A 16,539-nucleotide genomic window follows, 5' to 3' on the forward strand; every position below is an offset into this window, starting at 1 on the left:
ATTACTGTTTTAAATGAAAATCCACTGCAAGTTTCACAATGCTGCAATAACTTAGAAGAATAAACCTCATTCCATTTCAATGACTCTGAATCTTCCAGCCTTTCTGAAATGGATGTCTTGAATCCAACTTTCCTAGAAAAATCATTTCCATAAAAGATCACACCCAAATCCTTTAAAGTGGATAATTACAGTCAGTCTACTTGATGTTCCCCCTAAGAGTAGTTCATTTTTCCTTTCCTGTCCTAAGCAGTATTAACATCAATAGTAATCAGTGCTGAGCAGTGAGAAGTTTTAAATATGGCTGTATATTATACATAATTGTTGTAGTGTTGCTACGCACTATTATATAGTTGCCTGCAGATGGCTGCATTTCAATGGGAAAAAACCATACTGTGTAAAAAAAAAAAAAAAATCTGTCCTTAGATGTGTATTTCTGATTTCTAAATAATAATAATAATATTAACAATAGTAACAATAATAATAATAGCGATAGTAACAACAATAACAACAACAATAATAAGAAAAAACAATAATCAGTGCAATCCTTTTATATTTACAGCAGCAGATAATGTGGTCCCCTGTGTGTAAATCAGCTTCAAAAGTGCTCTAGGATTTTTTTTTTATAAAAGAATGTAAGAGCTTAAAGCATTACAATTATTCCAAGCTGAAGTTTTAAAAACTTCTCACACTTTGAGTTCTAACCAAGCAGGAGGACCACCACTGTTTACAAGGGATTTTTACTATGATTAAAAAGTTAGGGCAAATTTAGAGCAAGGATTCTGATATCCTTCTGCTAGGCTGCAGGCTTAAAGCTCTTTCAGATGAGTATATCAATATTAAAAATGGATTAACTTTTCAGTTATGGCCTCTCCTTGAAATTTTTTTTTTCTTTCTACTTCATGTAGTTACTTCAGCATGAGTACAATAAAATCAAAGTGCCTCTAATTCTAAACTGCATAGCTGTAAAGTTACCAAAAGGTTTTTAATGCATTTTTAAAGTGTTACTTCTAAACCTCAGTTCTATTCCTCCTCAACTAAATGAAGAGTTTGCATTGATTTTGAGGGATTCAGAACAGAGCCCACTATTTTCTTGCTGATGCCTCATACAGCACTTTTCAGATTCAGTATTTCAATCTGCTTTACTAACCACTACCAGCAGAGTTCAAAAGCTGGTAACACAACAGCCAAACAAACAGTGATAATACACCAGCCACTGACTGGGCAAGCCGTTTGTTCTCCTTTGTAGACGTCTTCCGTATTTCACAACTGCGCACTCCCTGTGTGTTTTTGAGAAGCCTCCCACAATATCAGGGACACCACAGTTACCAGCAGGTATCTGGATTAATTTCTGGCTGAGCCACAGAATTCCTGTGTGAACTTGGGCAAGCCTTGCAGGACCCAGTTGTTTTCTTCCAGTAAGATACAACACTGATGTAAACAAACAACCAAACAACCAGGTCAGATTTTAAATCTTTCTTTCACTCAATATTCCAGTCTCCTGGATATTCCATGCCCACGAACAGCATTAGCTCTTTGGGGATGGGAACATCTTTACGGCACATCTGTGCAGTGCAGACAGCGCAATGGGTCCCTCAGCTTCTAGACATTAGTGGATATCAAACCACACGCTCTTAAAAGGATGCGCTAGGTTCATGAAGTGAAGGTTGCTGAAGGGAACAGCAAGTTATAGAGCCGTGTCTGACAGGCAGCTAATCTTTTTGACTTTGTGCAGACAAGAAGCTGATCACCTAACCTTACTTTTAAATGAAGCCTAATTTATGTAAATTAAAAAAAGCTCAAACACTTCTATTAATGAAAAATACTGAGAAACAAAGTGCTAGCTAAGTTATAAATTTCACCTTCTTATTTATTTTTAAGTACTTTCAAGCAAAAATTATTCAATAAGGTAAGAAAATAATTTGCATGTAACAACCCTATGCACCAGCCCATTACAAGCAAATCCTGTACAGAACATCCCGCCTTTCATCAGAACAGAAGACTGCATCCTTACACAAGACACCACACTAATATAAGGCCGTGCATACATTGTTTAAGAGCTCCAATTTCATCTCTCCCTGACCAGGAGTCATATTTATATATTATATTTATTTATATTATATATATAATATTATTATTATATATATTATATTAGTTATATTATATATATTTATATATATAGGAATATATATTTATATATTCCTATAAAGAACAGTTAGATAGCAGCTAAAGCATAACAAGCTGCTGACTATGGTTTCATTAATCCAGACTTGGAACATAGCCACTAATAAATGTGTTGCCATTTTTTAAGAGCATATATATCAAACATTTATAACTGTAATTGTCTTGGAAAACAGAACAAATAAACTATATGAAGTAATTAACGCCAGCTGGGACATTCAATTCTTATTGATTTCAAAAGCAAAACCAGCATTTTCTCTATAGAGGAGAGACTTCCAGGGTTATTCTGGCTACAAGAATTCCTTTAGCTCCTGTTTAAAGTGCCTCCCTTTGGAAAGAGATTTGTTTAGACGTTGCTTCACACTGCCCAGCAATGCATGTTCCCTTTTGGTCTCAAACGGCCGTTCTGACTGTTTAATTGCCTTTACTGCTAAACTGTGCGTTCCACTTCAAATTTGGATTTGAAGCGTTCAGGTTGGCCGTCAATAGTGCTATGGTTTTATCCGCTAGACTGAAGAGTCCCCTTATCAAATTTCTGCCGCTGTGTTGCAGCCCAGAGCTGTCTTTCTGATGAACCCCATCAACCCACTTTTTTGAGCATGTTTCAAGACTGATGCATGTTTCTTCGATTTGCAGTTCTTCTTTCAAATCTATCTAGCTATTTTCCCATATCCACCTTGTCTTATTCAACTAAGTATAGACCTAGCACCCCAGCAGCAACAACACCAAAACCCAAACAGAAAGGTAAACCTGTTTATTTTCTCCTTGATACTCGGCCTATTTACACAAATATTGCATTAGCCGTCAATGTAACATTGAGCTAATTATCGTGACCCTTCCCACTCCCTGAGGTCTTAGTATTTAGCTAACAGAAATATATTTCTGCTGTGTTAACTGGGTCAATCATTGAATCTGGATCAACAGAAATATACTCGCAGACAGCATTTTAGTAAAGGCGTGTTCAAAGCCAATACACGGCAGCGCGGAAGAGGCAGTCTGGTTTGAAACCTGCAAGCAAAGGCTGGGCCCGGGAGCCTCAAGCAGCTATTCTGTTCCATTCTAACAAAATAATGAGGTTTTAAATGGTATTAGGGTTTACAGCCGTCTGGCGTGGAGAGTGAGTGCTAGCAGTTGAGTTAATCTGACAACTCCGTGTCCAATTCTTGTGTGCTACGGTAGGGTCTAACATAGAAAATTAAATCGGCAAATCCTTCTCGGCACTCAATTCTGGATGCGCACGGGTCCACACCTATTGCGGTGGCAAGCCGAGCACGGGGGATCCTCCGCGCGTCCCACTCGAGCTGGGGTGGGCGACTTCTGCCCACGCCGCTGGACTCGGCGCGGGGGGAGCTTCCCGGAGCGGGGCCCCGGGGAACCCCCGCGACAGCGGCCGCCACCCGCCCAGAGCCGCCACCGGCGCGGCACCACCGAGCGGCTGCCGCTCCCCGGCGCGGCGGCGGCGGCAGCGGGGCCCCCCGCCCGCTCGGGGCGGGGCTGCGGGAGCGGCTCGGGCCGCCGCCTCCCGAGGGCGGGCCGCCGGTGACAGCTGGGGAGGGAGCCCGGCGCCGGCAGCGAGGTGCGGCTGCCGGGCGGTCCGTCGCCGCCTGCTTCGGCGCTCCCTCCGCATCGCGCCAGAGGGTCCCTCCGGGGAAGAAGCGGGGCAAGAGCTTGGCGGGGCCCTGCCGCCGTTGCCGGCCGCGGCGTTGGGTGAGTCGCGGCGGCGGGAGGCACGAGTGGGTGCTGCGGAGGACGGGGTGGGGGAGGGAGGATGGATGGAGGATGCTGCTGCTGCCGTCGCCGCCGCGCTCGGAGACTTTGACCGTGCGAGGTGCCTGGGGGGGGGGGGGGAAAAGTGCAGCCCGGGGTGGGGTGAGGCCGTGCCCGTCTCCGCTCGCCCCTCCGTGCCGGTGACCCGACGGGCGAGGAAGCCCCGGGAAGGGCGGCCGGTCCTTGGCGGGGCTGGGCGCTGCCTGTCCCCGGGCAGGGAGAGGCGGCTCCCGTCTGCCGAGGGGGCCCGTCGACCGGGGCTCCCGCCTGCCCTGGCCCTCCCGCAACTCCCCCGCAGCCAGCTGCGAGCCGGGGCGCGGCCGCGGCGGGGAAGGGAGAGCCCCGGACGCCGCGGCTGCGGGGGGTGCGAGGCCTCCGAGGGGCGAGGGGCTGGCCGTGCTCGCCCATCGCTGCCGGCCTCCCCGCGGCCGGTCCTGCAGCCGCCGGTACCTGCGGGCGGGTGGGATAACGGTGCGGCTCATCCCGGCCCCCCCGGCCGGGGCTCCGCCGCCCTCTCCCTCCCGGCCTTGACCCGGGCTTCAGGCGGGCGTCCCTGGGCGTCGGCGGGGCAGGCGGCGGGGGCTTAGACCCGCTCTGGCAAGCCGAGCCCTGCTGGCGTGGGTTTTCTAAGAGTAAATCTGAGGCCTGCCCTTGGAGGGCTTGCAGGATGAGGCCTTTATTTATTTTTTTTTTTTTTGCAGGGTGCCGGCTGGCTGCTATTTACATAATATCTCTGCTTAAGAGTGACCTCTTCCCTAATTGGAGGCTTCCTTTCCATTTTCTATGGCAACACTACAGAACAGATCACTCCGGGGGGGTTGGATGAGAGGAGTATCTGCACACAGTGTAATTTTTGTTGATTGGTTGCCCATTAAGACTGGTTTGTCCTAGTGAATGGGTGAGATTTTGAGAGAAGTTGTTTACCTCAGCCCTTAAAGCAAAGCAGGCGTTAGGCCTGTGAGTCATTGCAGATTTGTGGGATCTCTATTTAGAGAGAGAATGGAGTGGACATAGGTTTAACAAACGAGCAAGAGTTATTTTTGTTAGGTATTTACAGATTATCAGTCATATATTACTAGCCTGACCGATGGCTTCCATGTACCACACTGTCTAATCCTAAACAATCCTAAAAATTATGTTAATTTAAACAGATGGTGTTTATTTTTATTATTTATTTATTTAAAAAATTCATAGGATTATTAGAAGGAAATCCTAGCAAATTTTGTAAGGGGGAAGAAAATGAGTCCTACTTCATGTCAAGATTCCTTTTGCTCCCTGAGATCCCTGCCCTATGCTTAGGACCCATCATGTATACACAGCGATGTTTTTTTCTTACATGATTGGTCTCACTGACAGTAAGCATGATGTGCAGATGTATTTATGCAGGAATGGGATTCTGTAATGCTTATTAGGGTCTGCTGTGTTTCATTGCCATGAGATGCCAGTTTCTGTTTCAGGTTTTATATGGCTAGGGGTGAATACGCTTTGTGTTGGTTTTCTGAAGCCTGCTGAAAATAAATGTTTTCTGATTGTAAGACACACTAATCCATGGTGCATTTAGGCAGGAAGGTTTTTATGAAGACTTTTAAATTCTGCTTAATTATCTTTTGAGGTGGTGCTTTTGTTCTGCATTGAAAATATGCATGCATTACTATTAATAATGCTAAAATTAGTTATTGTAATACAGGAGCTGTGATGTTCTGTAGGGCTTCGAACATTTGTTTTCAATCTCTGCTCTGTTTATATTTCTCGGTCCATCAGCATGACTTTGTTTCTTGCACCTGAGGTAGTATGGGGTCTTTTCGGGTTTGGGGTTTTGTTTTTGGATGGATGCAGGTAGTGAGGATGTTAATATGAAGTGAATAGATACGTTGGAGTTTTAAACAGAAGGGCCAAGAATCTTGGATCCTCCAGCAGATGTGATTCTCCTTATGGGTGGAGAGACCACTGTTTGGAGAGGTGCTCCGCAAGTTTAAGAAGGACTCCTTCACTGAGGCACTGGGGCCTAAGTCTGCTATGGGCTGAGATACTAGTACTGTAAGGGGCCCAACATGTTTAAGCTCTCCTGCATGCATGTAAAGGCTTTTTTTTTTCTTTTTCTTTTTCAAAATGCTCTGAGCAATGCTCACTCTCCACTTAAATGTATGTCCCTTGAGTGTCTTAGATTGTTGTTATGGGAACTCAAGAGTTGGAAGTATCCTCAAAAGAGGCCATGGGTTGAACCTGAGGTAAAAATGAGGCTTGAACTGGAAGAGGTGTGCTCTGTTAAAATGTTAATCTCAGTACACAGTGATAGAATAGAGGTTTCTCATCATGATTTTTCTCTCAGAGGTCCATCTTGTTCAAGCCTTCTTTTTGTTTTCTGTAGTTAGTATATTTGTGTCCCCAGCACCATCTTTGTTACAGTTTATCCCAGCTGCTGTCAGTTTCTGCTTTTAAATATTATTTGTCAGCATTTAAATGTTTATAGTTATTTTCATGTATAGATTTTTTTTTTCTGTTGAACATTTTGATTAGATTATAATAGAAAATAGGAGATGTAGGAGTAGCAAGTATATTGAGGAATTAAATGGGCCTGGGCCACATCTCTGGACAGCGTAAGGCCAGCTGGAACTGGCATAAATACGTCAGGGAACAGAAACTAATGAAGAAGGCTGCATTGCCTCTTTGTAAAGAAGCAAGGTTGGTTGCATGCTGCCTCCCTCTAAGAGGATATATGGACACGTACCACTGATTACTGCACCTCAATTTATCTATTCATTTATTAATTTTGAACTAAGGTGCTCTGCCATCAAGGAAACAAACCATTAAATCTTTCTTCATGTTCTTGTCTGTAATCCTGACTTTTTTTTCCCCCTCTCAACTTTCATTAACTCTCTTTTGCTTCATTTTGAAGAGACAATATGCAGCCTTAATTGCAGCTTTGTGTACTGATATGCACAAACACATTCCTTCTCTTTTGTTTTTCATTAAAAAAAGGTCCATATTTAGAACAGTTGCTGATTTATGGTACTTATTCCAGTGTTACTCTGCATTATTCAGAAAACTCAGTTTCATAGTCATTGTTTCATAGTTTATTCACATGTTACAATAAAACATCTTGGACAACTCATGATCTAAAAAAGTGCTTTTTTTTTTTTCCATCTTGCAAAGGCTTCCCCATGCATGCAAATTTTGTAACTAATTTCTTCTTAACTTTTGCTAAGATTTTTAAAAATATAACACTTTATCAGCCCTAACTTCAACAATAGGGAAAATATCTATAGTAGTTCAATAAAAATGGTATAAATTCATTCTTTGTGGGGCAAAATGGAACAGTAGTAGTAGTTTAAACTCATTTTTCTCTCATTCTTTTTCAGTGATACTTCCATCCTTTGCACATTATTGTAAATCATGGCACTTTTTTTTAGCATATGGAATGCTTTTGTATGCCTTTCTTTGAGATCACTAAAACTTTAGGTTGGCTACTTCCTTACATGCAGTATTCCATCTCTTCGTTCGTCTAATAAGAATGGCAGCTTAAGAGAAACTTCTGCTATGTGCTGCGATAGGTGAGGTCTTCCCCTTTTCCCCTCAACCCAATGCCAGGCCGATAGCTCTGGCATTTCTTTCCACAGCTTCCCTTGAATTTGACTCCTTCTTTCTTTACCATATATGCCCTCAAACACATGCATAAATGCAAATGAAGAGCCAAATGTATTTGGGAAGCTCCCACCTGCAGCTGTTAGTTTAAGTTAGACAGGAGTGGATAAGGTGCTTGATGTAATAAGGAATACAGTGTGAAAAGCTGTTTTTCCTGTTATCTTATTTTTGTTGTTTTTTAGGCACAAAAACTTGTGGTCACTATGTATCTTGTTAGTGGTTCACAATGAGAAATTATATGTCAATAAAGAGAAAGGTATAGAGTGGCAATTTCTGATTTATCTTTCTGTCCTCTGGTTTTAAGAGAGGTGTGCCTAATACACATTATATAAAAACATATAAGCATACGCACACGTAGTTTTAGTGCTTTCCTAGTAACATGGTGAATAACCTGATCAACTGAAACCAGTTTCTAGAGGTGAAAGTTTGAAAGTTAAGCAAAACTCACTTAAATGGTGAGATGTTTAGAAATAGTGAATACACATTTTTATATTGGTTATGTCCTCTTCAAAAAGCACAGTCCACATGGGTTTGCTTTGCTTTGGTTTTTGCTTTGTTTTTAGTGGAAGATGGTTGAAGAGCATCTTCGTTTTGTTTTGATGATGACGAGAACTTTGATGTAAATATTATTTGGTTTGTTTCTTGCAGATGTTTTTAAAAAACTATATATTTAGTCTGTGAGCTAGCATTCTGTAATCAGTGTAAAATTAGGAAGCGAGCTATTTATATTATCAGCTCAGTGTATATTTGCTCATGTGTTGCCTACTTGTTGCCTACAAAATCTGGGTGTAGCCACATCCAGGAGGATCAAAATGTCTCTCATAACTCTTTGAGGTTTTCTGCTCTGTTTTCTTCTTGTTTTCAGTCCACCTTAGCAGTATTTTGCCTGTTCTCTAGCACCCTACCTTGAAAGTAAGGAAAATGGGAGCTGTTTCAGAAAGTGTATTTTTCATATTTCTCCGTGCCATTTTGACTTAACTTTCATCCTCTTGGATAACTGACAGTTGTCCTCCATTTCAGTTGTCTTTGACAAGACATGAGTATTGCACATTTTGAGTTGCTCTTACGATAACTGTTACCTTTCCATTCAGTACGGAAGTGTCATTGGTGTCACCCGGCTGTATTTGGCAGTTTCACTTTTGGTTTAGCACTGATGTTAAGCATGTGCTGCGGATGAAATGCATGGCGTCCTGGGTGTAACCTCAGTAAATTGTGTCCCTTCAGCTAAGGTAAACATGGTTGTCAGCCTTCATTATGGGTACTGTCTGCGTATCTGGTTGCTTTGACTTCGCTGTGCAAGTGAGGAGGTGATTTTTTTTTTCCCCTGTGAGTATACTGCACTCAAGTTTAATCCTAACATTATCTATTTATTTTAAGAGGCAGTGAGACAAGTGGCATGTTGGTGTAATTGAAACTGAAGTATTATTGTTGTTATTATTATTTGTATGGTGAGAATAAGAGTGAGCCACTGCAGAGCAATCTTCCTTGGGTTCTTCCAAAATTACCTTATTTCTCTTCTTTAATGGTCAGAATGAGGAACATCTTATCTGTCTACAGTAGACGTATTTTAATAAGACTTTCCAAAATGTCAGTGATTATGAGGCTGACATTTCATCTTCTTTTTCTGTTTTCTGTCTAGAGCAGTATCCAGCATCTGGTAACTGTTTATTTACTGCACCATAATGCTTCTATTTATGCTAAGAAAGTGTCAAATATTTTGCATTTCTTCTCACTAGCTTGCATTTGAACTGCCATCCAAAGGTACAAGCCTTGTTTTCTTGTGAACTACTAATTCTCTGAACAAGCTTGTTCTCCTTGTTTATAAATACTTGTGGCAATGTGATGCACTTGTATCCTGAGGCTAATCAGGACACATTTATTGGGTGGAGGTTTTACTTTGTGAAACAGTGATTCCTGTTTTGTTTGAGCGTCTGAGCTGCAAGTACTTCTGTCATTTTGGAGTAACTCCTTCATGTTGTTCCTTCTGCACTATCTGGATGTAAACACACTGTGGTACCTATCAGGATGGAGAGAGTGCGTTGTGATGTGTTGCTTCTCTAAATTGCTTAGAAATGAGAGATCAAACCCCAAGAACACAGCTTTTTTCCCTATCAAGGTGTAAAGCACCACTTTCACAATGTTTTTACCTTATGTTGATCTACTTTGAGTCACATCTTGGCATTTCCCGTAGAACAGATCGTGTCTTAATCATTCATTGCTAAACTTGTTGGGTATAGACTATATTATAATTATACTCTTGCTAATTTAGTGTAACAGACCTTTATTTCTTAAAGAAGAATTCAGTCATTTTTCCTCTTATATCCTTTCCTGGACTCCCTGTTTCTTAAACCAAAAAGAATGATCTGCAAGTGCATTTTATCCTAGCTTCTTCTATCGATGTTCTTTGAGAATTACTCATTCTGAGAAAGATCAGAGTGATAACCTATCTGCACTATGCCAAAAGAAAATAATTCAGCTGACCAATAAGCATGATGGATTTCATTCTCACAAAGGCAAACTTCAGCTTCTCTGTGCAGCGTAATCCTTCTAGAAGATAATCATCCTATTAGCTTTTGCGTGAGGCTTTGGCCACTACCACGTAGGATGGGGAGGGAGGATGGGATGCCGTGCCCCAACACTTAGTGTCTGTTCTGGTAATTCTGAGTCTTTAGTAAAATGGCAAACTCTTACTAAAAACTTTAATTACATTTGCTGTAGCCTGGCTTCCTACGGAAATGAGGCTTAAATGCTTCTGCTGTCTCTTAGTCCCCTATGACTAATTTTTGCATTTGTTGGCCAATTTCAAACTGCATTGTAAGAAGGGTTGAAGTCTCGAAGATAAATCTCCTGCTCCAGAATTCAAGATGTATATACTTGACTGGGAAGGTTAGATGAGCCTTTTTGTATTTTTAAACCAGTTTCACTGTTGAATGGCATTAACTCGTATTCTCTGCCATGAGTTACCTTGAAAAGTGCATATTTTTGGGCTATTTCTTTTATTCCTGACATCTCATTATATCCCATTATTAATGTTTTCTGGGTTTTTTTTGTTTGTTTGGTTGGTTGGTTGGTTTGTTTGTTTTTAATGGATTGCCATCATATGTTACAATTTTTCAGGATTTTTTAAATTCTACAGCCTACCAGCCAGGAAGTCAGGGCTATTACTACCTCTTGCAGTAAAAACCAAAGCTTTCCTGCATTTAGCTAATTGTACCAACCCTGCCTTTGTGTTAATAACAAATATTCTGTGTATATATTGGTTTTTGCAGATTTTTTTTGCTACTGTCCACTGTGCAAGAAAGCCTGAAATATTTTGGGTTTGCTTCTACTTTTTCCCATCTTTTCACCTTAGCCTTTCCTAGATGACTTCTAGTCTAGAAGATAGATGGCTCTTTCTGCTCCACAGTGGGGAACCATGACCACAGCCATGGTTAGATATGTCTAAGCTAGATTTAGTATATCTATTTAGCTAGCTATTAGGAATCTAGCTATTGGGTAACAAAGCAGTGGTTTCTAAGAGTAAAAACAGTAAATTCACAGAATTTTTGTGTGCGTTCGCAAATGTGCACTCAGAAAATACTTCAAGGATTAACATACAGATAAATACATTTGTGGAGGCAGTGTATCGGACGAACTGGATGAAACAGAGGATTCCTGCATACTAGCAATATAACATAATCTCATAATAATTTCAAATTATGCTTTAGAAAGGGATGTATTGGAGATGTGTCTGATTTAAACAGTGCTTAAGCTCTAATCAGAGTACTTAGTGTACTTAACGTACATATTGTCCAGGAATTGAGAGAGGCTAATCCTTCAAAGAGCACAAAAGCAACTTACTATTCTAATTATTTGCTGTTTCCTCACACAAAGCAGAGGAATATCTGAAAATTTTAGGGGGAGGTGTCCCTGTATCACTGTAGCTAATAAATACTATGCATTTCTTACAGATTTAGATCTGTAAGTCTAAAATCCTGTTGGATGTCAGTAAAGTAGAGCCTTAAATACCGTGATTGTCAAGAACAATAATTCTCATCTGCAGAAAAAGCAAAATTACTTCAGGTTTGCTCTTTTATATCTAGTATATCTATCTCTTGTGCATCTGATGCAGAAATGCATTACTGGTTCAGCTGCCAGAGTCAGCTGTAACTGGCACGTGGAGTAAGGGAGCTGGAAAAAAATCCATGGTCCTGCACTGGAATGCACTAATTGCCAGCTCCTTACTGGGAGGTGGGACCAAATGCGTGAATCTATCACAGCGTGAAGCTTAGATCTGTGGAATAACTACCCTGCTCTAGTTATTTCAGATACCCTGGAATAACCTCTCTGTTTCTCAAGGAAATTATTTTTATTGGTATATAAATATATTGGGAGAGGGAAAAATTAAAATGGATAATGTATTCTGAACTATTTCCATGGTCAGTTTTCTTGTGAAAACAAGTCTGAAGAAGCTGTATGGAAAGTAGGTAAGTCAGTAATTGTGAGAAAGATGCAGAAGGAGATGATGAGTTAAAAGAACATGCTCAGAGAAAATAAGAAAGAGTGGGTGTCTATGTAGGCAGCTTTGTTGATGGCAAAATGCTACATGTTCTTATTTTGCTGTGTGCTTTTTCATGGTGGAGAAATGGATGTTCTGCACAGTTTAAGCCATGTCATTCTGTTTTCTGCTATAACATTTTTTTTTTCATATGTGGAAGGAATCATTAAGGCTTGCTGGCATCCGACGGCGTTCACCTTTCCCAAAGGGGGAAGAGGGTCTTTGCTCAGGAGCTTACAGGGCTTTAAACTAGATTTGAAGGGGGAGGGGGTCGATACCAGGTTTGCCTGTGACAAGGGGTGGGATGGCACGCTGTTGTTAGAGGAACTGGGTACTAGCAGGGGATGGGATGCTAGCAGGGGCCCTCAGCCTGTTGATCTGAGGTGTGCTGGAGACAGTGCAGCACAGATCAAGTCTTACAGGGATGAGCGGGGCGCTCTTGAGGTAATAGGAGCCAACAGGGCAATATCAGAGAAATTCCTCAAAGGAACCAAGGGGTGTTCCTCCAAGAAAGTGACATGGCCGACAGCACAGCTGAAGTGCCTCTATACCAATGCACGCAGCATGAGCAACAAACAGGAGTAGCTGAAAGCCACTGTGCTGCTAGAAAGCTACGACCTAGTTGCCATCACTGAAACTTGGTGGGACAAATCCCATGACTGGAGTTCAGCTATCGAAGGCTATAAGCTGTTCAGAAGGGACAGGCGAGGAAGGAGGGGCGGAGGCGTTGCCGTCTACATCAAGAAATGGATAGAGTGTGAAGAAGTGTCCCTGAAGAATAGCCATGAGCAGGTTGAAAGTTTATGGGTAAGAATTACAGACTGAGGCAACAAAAGCAACCTTGTGGTTGGGGTCTACTACAGGCTGCCTGATCAAGGGGAGCCTATTGACGAAGCCTTTTTTCTTCAGCTACAGGAAGCTTCGCGCTCACAGGCTCTTGTCCTGATGGGGGACTTCAACCACCCTGACATCTGCTGGGAAAGTAGCACGGCGGGCGGTAGGCAATCTAGGAGACTCCTGGAGTGCATGGGTGGCAATTTCCTAAGCCGGGTAATAGATAGCCTTACCAGAGGGGATGCAGTACTGGATCTGGTGGTCACCAATGTAAGTGAGCTCATTGGTGATGTCAGGATTGGAGGCAGCCTCGGCTGTAGTGATCACACACTGGTAGAGTTCACAGTCCGGAGAGGTAAGGGTTGGGTGAAGAGTATAGTCAGGACCCTGTATTTTAGGAAAGCAAACTTCCAGCTCTTCAAGGAGTTAATCAACAGGACCCCCTGGGAAATGGCCCTCAGGGACAAGGGAGCAGAACAGAGCTGGCAGGTCTTCAAGGATGCTTTCCATAGGGCACAAGAGCTCTCGATGCCCAGGTGCAGGAAATTGGGCAAGGAAGGGAAGAGGCTGGCATGGCTGAGCCATGACCTATGGGTCAAACTAAAGGCCAAGACAAGATTGCACAGGCAGTGGAAGAAGGGACTGGTATCTTGGGAAGAGTACAGGGACGCTGCCCAGTTGTGTAAGGATGGGATCAGGAAGACCAAGGCTCGGCTGGAGCTGAACCTGGCGAGAGATGCACAGAATAATAAGAAGGGCTTCTACAGGTACATTAACCAGAAAAGGAAGGTTAAGGAAAGCGTACCCCCTGTGATGAGCAGTAGTGGCGAGCTGATAACAACAGACGAGGAGAAGGCTGAGGTACTCAACAACTTTTTTGCCTCAGCCTTCACTGGCAATCTCTCTCCTCACACCTCCCAAGTCAATGGGCCATTTGATGGGGATCGGGAGGACAGAGGTCCTCCCACTGTAAGAGAAGATGAGGTTTGTGACCACCTGAGGAACTTGAACGTATATAAGTCTATGGGTCCTGATGAGATGCATCCAAGAGTCCTGAGGGAATTGGCTAATGTAGTTGCTAAGCCACTCCCATGATACTTGAAAAGTCATGGCAGTCAGGTGAAGTCCCTGGGGACTGGAAAAAGGGAAATATTGCAGCCATTTTTAAAAAGGGTAGAAAGGAGGACCCTGGGAACTACAGACCTGTCAGCCTCACCTCTGTGCCTGGGAAGATCATGGAACAGATCCTCCTGGAATCTATGCTAAGGCACATGGAGGACAGGGAGGTGATTCAGGACAGTCAGCACAGCTTCACCAAGGGCAAGTCCTGCCTGACCAACCTAGTGGCCTTCTGTGATGGAGTAACTACATCAGTGGACGAGGGAAGAGCTACAGATGTCATCTATCTGGACTTCTGTAAGGCCTTTGACATGGTCCCCCACAATATTCTCCTCTCTAAATTGGAAGGATATGGATTTAATGGGTGGACTGTTCGGTGGATAAGGAATTGGCTGGATGGTCGCATCCAGAGGGTAGTGGTCAATGGCTCAATGTCCAGATGGAGAACAGTGACGAGTGGTGTCCCTCAGGGGTCCGTTCTGGGGCCAGTGCTGTTCAATATCTTCATCAATGGCATAGACAGTGGGATCAAGTGCACCCTCAGCAAGTTTGCAGATGACACCAAGCTGAGTGGTGCAGTTGACATGCCTGAGGGATGCCATCCAGAGGGATCTGGACAGGCTGGAGAGGTGGGCCTATGTGAACGTCCTGAGGTTCAACAAGGACAAGTGCAGGGTCCTGCACTTCGGTTGGGGTAATCCCCAGTATCAGTACAGGCTGGGGGATGAAGGGATTGTGTGCAGCCCTGTTGAGAAGGACTTGGGGGTACTGGTAGCCGAAAAGCTGGACATGAGCCAGCAACGTGCTCTTGCAGCCCAGAAGGCCAACCGTATCTTGGGCTGCATCAAAAGAAGTGTGGCCAGCAGGTCGAGGGAGGTGATTGCCCCTCTACTCTGCTCTGGTGCAACCCCACCTGGAGTACTGCGTCCACCTCTGGGGCTCTCAGTACAAGAAGGACATGGACCTGTTGGAGCGGGTCCAGAGGAGGGCCGCAAAAATTATCAGAGGGATGGAGCACTTCTCTTATGAGGGAAGGCTGAAAGAGCTAGGGGTGTTCAGCCTGGAGAAGAGAATGCTGCGGGGAGACCTTATTGCAGCTTTTCAGTACTTAAAGGGGGCTTATAAGAAAGATGGTGACTTTTTAGCAGGGCCAGTAGCAATAAGACAAGGGGTAAGTCACATTTCTGATCTTAGCTACAGTCTGTGTAACATGGATCCATCAACTTTATCGCATGTGTTCTGGATTTACACTGGAGGTAAGTAACAGCTAGTCTAGGCAGAGAGGTGGATGGTAGTAGTTACACTCATTGTGACTGTGACCAACAGCCTTACCTCTCTGCATGGGAAAGGCTGCTACAGTTTTGGGGGAGTGAATACATATATATCCTTCTTTAATCTGCGGTAAGTCTAAAAAGCAGAATTTTTTTCCAGTTTTTAGCATGGCCCATGCCACTGATGAAACCTGCCCTGAAAAGTGTGACTGTCAGAGGGTGCTTGTATGTGTTCTTAAGCTTTTAGTAGACAAATGTGACTTTGGGGCCACAGTCCAAAACTTTAGTGATTGAAGAGGTGCGCAGACTTTCCTCTTGGTATAAAACTAACCCAGTACATTAGTGAATTAGAACATGAACAAGTTCTATCAAGTTGTATTGTAGTTCTGAGACTCATTAAACTTGCCTGTGAACATCCGTGTCACAAAGTTTCATATGATCCATGCCTGCGTCGCTAAGACTTCGTTGGTTGTGCTTAGTTTTATTGTCAGTTCAAGGCGAGTTCAAGGGCTGAGGCTTTCTCATTTGAACTGCCCTAGCACTTATTTCTTAGCATTTTGTCAGTAAGCTTCAGTGTTTCTGGGGAGAAGTATTCTTAATCCACCAATTTGTTTGACTTTCAACTGGATATGCTCTCTGTTTGAGTCTGTTCTGTTTGGTGGCAGACCTCAGGCCTGGATGAAGTTTTCCAGAAGCATGACTATATGTGTAGAAGGCACTGGAGATGTACAAGCAATTCTGTGTTTGTTTCTGAACCTCAAAGGTGTTTACAGGTCACTGGGGGAACTGCTGTGTGCTAACCTGGCAGAACACAGTTAGTGGCTATGTGATTTTTCTAGTATTGATAATTGCTGTCGATTCTTGATAGAGTGACGCTTTGGGTGCAGGACAGGCAGTATATACTCACTGCATCTCAGTACCTAGCAGATTTTGGATGCCAAGAAATGGCTCTGCATTTGAAGTAGGGGAATTCTTATAATGTATACATGCAATGTTTTCTTCATTCTTGCCAGTGAGATGGCTAAGGCAATAAAGAAGGCAGTTACTATTCCCCTGTGAGTGCTGGTTTATCAGTTCACTACAGGTCTGTGAGCCTCCCATTCAGTATGGGAAAGGCAGTGTTTGGTGCAAGGCTGCAGTCAGTTACACAGGTGGTGCTCCTGGCTACTGTAGCAATGACGGAAGCAGGTT

The 16,539-nt window shown here is 43.2% G+C and overlaps 1 protein-coding gene across 1 annotated transcript in view; it reads left to right on the forward strand.

Moving 5' to 3' along the window:
• Positions 1-3,731: 3,731 nt before the first annotated feature.
• Positions 3,732-16,539, forward strand: part of JAKMIP1 (janus kinase and microtubule interacting protein 1) — a 170,422-nt gene continuing 157,614 nt past the window's right edge. The window contains exon 1 of the mRNA XM_087737413.1: positions 3,732-3,885. The gene's annotated coding sequence lies outside the window, so the exon portion shown is untranslated. The remainder of the gene's footprint in view (positions 3,886-16,539) is intronic.

Source organism: Nipponia nippon, unplaced genomic scaffold (genome assembly GCF_047370975.1).
Source record: "Nipponia nippon isolate SJK-2023a ecotype South Korea unplaced genomic scaffold, ASM4737097v1 scaffold_6, whole genome shotgun sequence".
Classification (NCBI taxonomy): domain Eukaryota; kingdom Metazoa; phylum Chordata; class Aves; order Pelecaniformes; family Threskiornithidae; genus Nipponia; species Nipponia nippon.